At 54.2% G+C, this 6704-nt stretch overlaps 1 protein-coding gene across 3 annotated transcripts in view; it reads right to left on the reverse strand.

Annotated features, from left to right (window-relative positions):
* The window catches only part of ZNF516 (zinc finger protein 516), a 127075-nt gene that overhangs the window by 69757 nt on the left and 50614 nt on the right, over positions 1 to 6704 (reverse strand). The gene's annotated exons all lie outside the window — the stretch shown is intronic.

Raw genomic sequence — 6704 nt, forward strand, 5'->3', positions numbered from 1 at the left:
CCCCCCCCCCCCCCCCGTTACCAGGATGCCCACGTGTGCGGGCGCGGGCAGCAGTGGGCTGTGGTTGCTAAGACGCCGACCAAGTCACCAGGCATCTTTGTGGGCTTGTCAAGCACAGCAGAGTATCTCCTTAAAGAACACTGCTGCGTTTTTATACCTGGAGAACTGAGCGTGAGGGCCCCCCAGCCCCACACTCCCACCCCACCGCCGCGGCCTCCGTCCTGCGCACACCCAGGAGGCGCATGTCCCGCACCTTGTCCCGAGGAGCCGTGGCACGTCTGCCCGCCTCCCCGTCTGTGAAGCGGCCGCTCTCACGTCCTTCGGTCTCCGCCGTGCCCCCGTCTCTGCAGACCTCACTCGAACTTGGTTCTCTGGCTTATTCTGCATCGGGGTAGAGCCCGGAACCTGGCGTCTGCTGCACGGCGGACCCAGCACCGCTCCATCACAGCATCACGTGGCACCCGGTACCTCCAGGGCGGGGCCCGTCGGTCCGGGACAGGTATTAGGGACAGCTCTGAGGGAACGCCAGGTGGCCGTGGGAAGGAACGGAGCGGAACAGGACAGTGTGACTCCATCTAGATGGCACGGTCCCCTCGTGACACAGTTGGCCCAGCGCCTCCTGGACCCCACGGCGGGGTCTCCGCAAGGACCATCTTCGATGGGACCCACCTCAGATGTGCTGCTCTCCTCTCAGAACCGGCGAGTCGTCACCTCCCTCTGCCCCCGAACTGCCCGTGGTCTCCTGTCATCCGTTTTCTCTCCTCCTTGACCTGTAACTGCTTTCTCCACATCACCTCCACCTCCTGGGCAGGCCGGAGCCCCACACAGCAGCGCCTCCCGATGGCCTTGCCCGGCGCACCTGAGCGGGGCAGCCTGGTGCTGGACGGAGTCCCTGGCCAGTTCTCAGGACGGGCAGCAGGCTGGGCGGGTCTGCCCAGGACAGCGGGAAGGACACATCGGTCAGAGCACCTCCTGCTGCAGGCCAGACGCCAGCACAGCACGTGGGCGAGCTCCTGCCCAGCAGGCCCCGACCAGACCCCTGCCCCGCCCGCAGCCCACACTCCTGCCCCTGCCATCCTGCCTGCTCCATCCCGCTTCAGGGGGTGCATGGAGGAACCCCCTCGGGCCCCAGTCACTGTCGCACTCTGTGAAGAAGGAGCCGGCATTCGGCCCCCTTCCTAGGCATGCTGCAGCCTCACCCCTGGCCCCTGGCCGGCCAGCTCGCATGCACACAGCGGTCTCGAGGCGCATGCTCAGCAGACCGAGTGTGATGAGCGTGCCAGGCCAGCGCTGGCACAGGAGAGCGGCACGGTGCGGAGGGGCAGGCCAGGGCGGCAGGAAGACAGCGCAGTGGAAGTGTGCTCACTTGCATGCTTCACTTTCCTTCCGAAGTGCCTCGCCCCGAGTCCCGGAAGGGCCTGCCGTGCCACGGTCCTCGCTCCACACACCCATCTACGAGGCTGAGGCCCATGATCTGCCACGCTGTCAACTGCCACAGTTGAGTACGCCCAGTCCCATAGGACTCCATCTGAAACTGGGGCTTCCCACTTCCAGGTCAGCGAGGACCCGAGGGGGAACAGAGAAGGCAGGCTCTGCGGATTATGGGTTGGATGTGACGGATGTGAGCACAGAAGCAACCTCAAAACCGGGATGGCGGGAACCAGCAGTTAGCGTAATGGCTGTGTCGCTGGACTCCCATGTAGTCGACCGCGGTTCACGTCCCGGACCCGGTGGCTTAAAAACACGCCGGGCGCGGGTGCGTGCGTGCCCAAGATCCCGAGAGGAGAATGGAGGAGAAGGGATTGCGGCGTGACCATCCCCTCTTGGGGGGTGATTTCTCGCTTTCTGGCTCTATGTCTCTCTCTGTCTGGCGAGCGCACGCGCCCTATAGCGAAAACCTCTCAAAAAAAAAAAAAAAAAAAAAAAACCGGGTTGGCCACATCAGAGTGACTCGGGTGCTACAAATAAACGGAGGGACTGGGCTCTGGCTGCCCGTGCACCAGCACACAGTAGGACCACTGTGATCACACCGACACAAGGCGACCTGCTCCAGGAGCTCCCAGGAAGGCAGAGCCTTTACCACAGGCAGCAGGTCCTGAGACGCCCAGGCCTCGCCTGCCTCTCCCATCCGAAGGCGACCCTGACTCCCTCGCTGTACACCCAGTCCTTGTCTGCCCGTGAGGACACAGTGTCTCTCAGGGATGGCTTCCCAACTGCCTGATGCCATTTTGTGCTTAGAATGTGAGTTCTTCTGTATTCGGTGACAATTTTCAGCCACTAGGTGCTGCTGCGTGTCAAGCAGCAGTAATGCAAGGCCAGCCCACCTCAACAGCCCACGGTAGGACACGCCTGCGGTCGAGCTGGGAGGCTGGGGCAGGAGGGGCGAACACAGTACTACACACACGCAGACACGTGCACACGTGCCCGACCTTGGAGCACTCCAGATGCCCAGTCGCACTCTCTCAGTGGAGGGCCCAGTCCCAGCTCAGCGACACACTTTGAACTACTGACTTGGAGTCACAACTTCGCTCTCCCACGACTTAAGTCGGGAAGGAGAGCTGCCGGGACCATGTCTACGCAAAGCTAAAAAGCCAGAGGATGACAATGCTCACCCACAAATCATGTTCCACCCAAAGGAGAAATTTCTTCCATTAGCCTAATGACGTGAAGTACTCCTAGATCCACATACAGCACTCAAAGGGGTCTCTGGGTGTCAAAAACACTCCTCAGGTAAAACGATGCCCTAAAGGAATGTATGGAGTGAGCCCACAGGAGGGGGCTTCAAAATTCATGGAAATGCAGATTACTAAAAACTCGGCGTGGGTTTCATACGCTGCACGCTTTCAATCCATTTTCCCAAGAAGTCTCATTCCCACCTGGCCAGCACCAGCGGCTGATCCCCACAGACACACTTATCAAGTCCCCCAGTTTCTACAGATCTGCGCTGAAAACCTTAACCCTTTTACCCAGTCACCCAATCAAAGTCCTGAGAATTCAAAATAACGTAAGGGTTTCAAAATCAAAGTCGTCTTTTTAGCAACAGAGAAGATGAAGATTTTCTAAAGCTCTGTGTGGGGTTTTTTTTGGTTTTTTTTTTTTTAAAGAAAAGGCAGGCAGAGGGGCAGCAGATGGCAAAGCAGTTACATCACTGGATTCTCACATGGCCAACCGAAGTTCAAGTCCCAGAACCAGTGACTTGAAAATCATGCTGGGGGACGAGCTGTGGCATAATGAAGTCACTGGACTCGCACATAGTTGACCATGGTTCAAGTCCCAGACCCAGCAGCTTAAAATTCATGCTGGGCACATGTGCATGTGAGCCCCAAATCCCAAGAGAATGGAGAAGAAGGGATTATGGCATGGTCATCCACCCGGAGGAGTGCTTTCTCACTTCCTCTCTGTGTCTCTGACAAGCGCATGTGCCCTACAGCAAAATATCTCTTGAAGAAGGAAGGAAGGAAGATCACATGGGGCACTTGTGCATACATGTCCAAACTCCAGGGAGGAAAATGGAGAACAAGGAATTGTGGCATGGCTATCCCCCCGGGAGGTGATTTCTCATTTTCCGTCACTGTCTCTGTCTCTCTCTGGCAAGCGCATACACCCTAAGGCAAAAACCTCTTTTAAAAAAAAAAAAAGAAAAGGCATGGAGTCAGAAGTGGCACCGTGGTTGAGGGTGCTGGACTCCCACATAGCCAACCACAGTTCGAGTCCCAGACCTGGTGGCGTGCCCACCCCGTCTCTCTGTATGTCTCTCTCTCTCCCCCTGTCTGGTCAAATTAAAATAAATAAATGAATAAATAAATAAAGTTAAATAGAAGAATTCTTTAAAAAAAAAAAAAAAGGAAAGGAAGACAGAAAGTAAAGGCAGGCAGGATGCAGACGAAGCCCGGATTCAAACTACCAGCTTCTCTTTTAAAGTAGCCGTTTCAAAGGTCTTAGTCCGACCTGGGAGTCAGCATGTGTTTAGAGCAGTTAAACGGACATAATTTGGTCTCTCTCCTTAAGGAACATCTGTGAACGCAGCAATTTAAGACTAGCTGGGGACGAAGTACCTGCTAGGATTGAAAATGGGACTGGCAGGTGGCGTGGTGCTTGGGGGCACTGGACTCCCACACAGCTGACCACGGTTCGAGTCCTAGACCTGGCAGCTTGCTCTCGCTCTCTCGCTCTCTCTCTCTCTCTCTCTCTCTCTCTCTCTGCCTCTCTCTAAGCAAAGTTGAAAAATAGTGATAATAATTCTTTAAGAAAAGAAAGAAAGAAAGAAAGAAAGAAAGAAAGAAAGAAAGAAAGAAAGAGTACCTCGTTAGGTAGAAAGAGTTTGTCCTTGGGATCCCAGAAAGTTACCAGTCTCACCAGCGCTCCAAGCCACGGTCACACCAGAAACGTCTCTTCTCAGCAGCCCTCGCCATCCCGTTACGCTGTCAACTTTGTGTTACATCCAACTATTATATATACTTTGTTCTAGAATCATCTGAGGTATACTAAATTTCTCAAAAATAAGTTACATTTAGAGGTAATGTGCACAATCTTTTTAGGAGTAAATAGTTCTCCAAATTAGTAAACTCGAGAAGAAGAAAAGGCAAACTCCAATGGACCGTAAAACGAACTTGACCGCCATCTTCTCGACTTTCACAGCACTCGGGACTGGCTGGGAATGAGTCGCGACCTGCACGTGGCCTGGCAGTTTGCCACACGTTCAAGATACATCTCAAAGTGGAAAACAGATACGGCACCCCCCAGGCACCGTCCGGCACATGCTCCCCCAAGGAGTACTGGGACACGACCGGTATAATCTGGTCATGAAAATAAAATGGCCAGAGCTAAACTGTAAAAGAGCCCGCCCAGGGTCACGATCGGACGGCCCAGGTTTCACAGGCAAACTGCACGGAGAACCCACACGCCTCGTGTCTTCAGAGAACGCTCGTTCTCCGGCTGCCCCAGGGCCGATGACCATGAAGCAAAAGCAGGATTCAGCTGATGTGAGTCGTGTCATCATCCAGTTACCTGGGCACACACTCACCCACGTGCACAGCTACCTAGACACGCACTCACATACGCAAGGCCACCCAGACACGCACTCCCACACATGCAGACCCAGCACAAGCCCCTCCAGGGCAGGGTTTCCGTCCACGTGGGATGAGTGTGAGCATAGCAGACACTCACGTCTCAACGTGCTATAGCTACACGCTCTCCTGAAGACCTGGCTACTAATAAAGCAAAGGCCACGGGCTCCTGCTTTGAAGAACGCCCGGGGTGGCCATCTTCCCGGCAGAGCACGACGGTTCTGCCCTGAGGTACCACCAGTCCTGAGATTCACCAGGACTGAGAAGCAACACTTGCTAGCCATTTTGCAAGGAGAAGAGAGAAACACCCCTGGCTTTAAAGAGAAAGCTGAAAATTCCATAACTGAAATATAACCTTTCTCTTAAAATAATTATCCAAAGCAAAAAACATAAAAATGTATCAAATTTATAAAACATAAGAAAAACACACAAAAACAAAATAGACCAAGCATCTTTAACTTTTTTTCTCTTTTTCTTTGGGGGGGGTTTTGCTAGAGTGCATGAGCTTGCTGGGGGGAGAGAGAGGCAGGGGTGAGGGGGCAGGGAGAGAGAATGAGAAATCACCCCTTGGGGATGGTCACTCTGCAAGGCCACACCGCAATCCCTTCTCCAGCCTCGACTCCGGTTTTGTACATACACACGGATATGCCCGGCATGCCTACAAGCCACTGGGTCTAGGATTCAAACATGAGGCCAGCCATGTAGGTGCAGCCACCTCCACTCCACACCAACCACTGCCGCCTCCAGTAATCTAAGGATACCACCTGGAAACGATCGGTCCCAATGAACTGTCTCCAAATCCACAGGGTGGGCCGGGCCAGGAAGAGAAATTCTAACTAAATCCATGTAACGTCCTTCTTCTCACTGGCTGGCTATCCTGAGAAAGAAATCTGGGGACAGTGTGTGGGCCATGCTAGGCGTGGGTGCACGTGTTTGTAATCTGTTTACATGTGTTCTGTGTGTGCACACATACCTACATGTGTACGAGTGTGTGCACGTGTGTACATGTATGTGAATCAAATATCTACATTTGTGTGTACATGTACTGTGTTCGGTGTGCCACATGCACACACACGTGTGCGTGTAGAGGTTTGTGTGTGGTATATATGCATGCACACACAAGAGTATACATGACATACATGTACATGTGTGTCACGTGGTGGGACCTGTGTTTGGCAGAGAGGGCACATCTGAGAGGGGATCCACAACCGCATTTTTTTTTGTTCTGGAGAGGTTTTTGCTATAGGGCGCGTGCGCTCGCCAGACAGAGAGACAGAGAGTGAGATATCACCCCCTGGGGGAATAGCGATGCTGCAAGCCTTTCTCCTCCATTCTCCTCTCAGGACCCTGGGCATGCACGCATACATGCCCGGCGTGAGTTTAAGCCACCAGGTCTGGGACTCAAACCCCAGTTGTCTACATGGGAGTCCTGCAACACAGACACTATGCTAACTGCTGGCCCCCCCACAGCTGCATTCTTTGCTGATAAATGACTGCACTAGGACAGCCTGGAGCTCAGAGCCCAGGGTGCTAATGCAGATAGAAGGAGCACCTGCCCGCTCACTGGACACCAGACACCAGGGCGGGACCTCCCGGCACAGGGACCCTGGCCGGCCTGCCTGGGCGGGGATTCCTGCT

Source organism: Tupaia chinensis, unplaced genomic scaffold, assembly GCF_000334495.1.
Source record: "Tupaia chinensis unplaced genomic scaffold, TupChi_1.0 Scaffold144119_1, whole genome shotgun sequence".
In the NCBI taxonomy this organism is placed as follows: domain Eukaryota; kingdom Metazoa; phylum Chordata; class Mammalia; order Scandentia; family Tupaiidae; genus Tupaia; species Tupaia belangeri.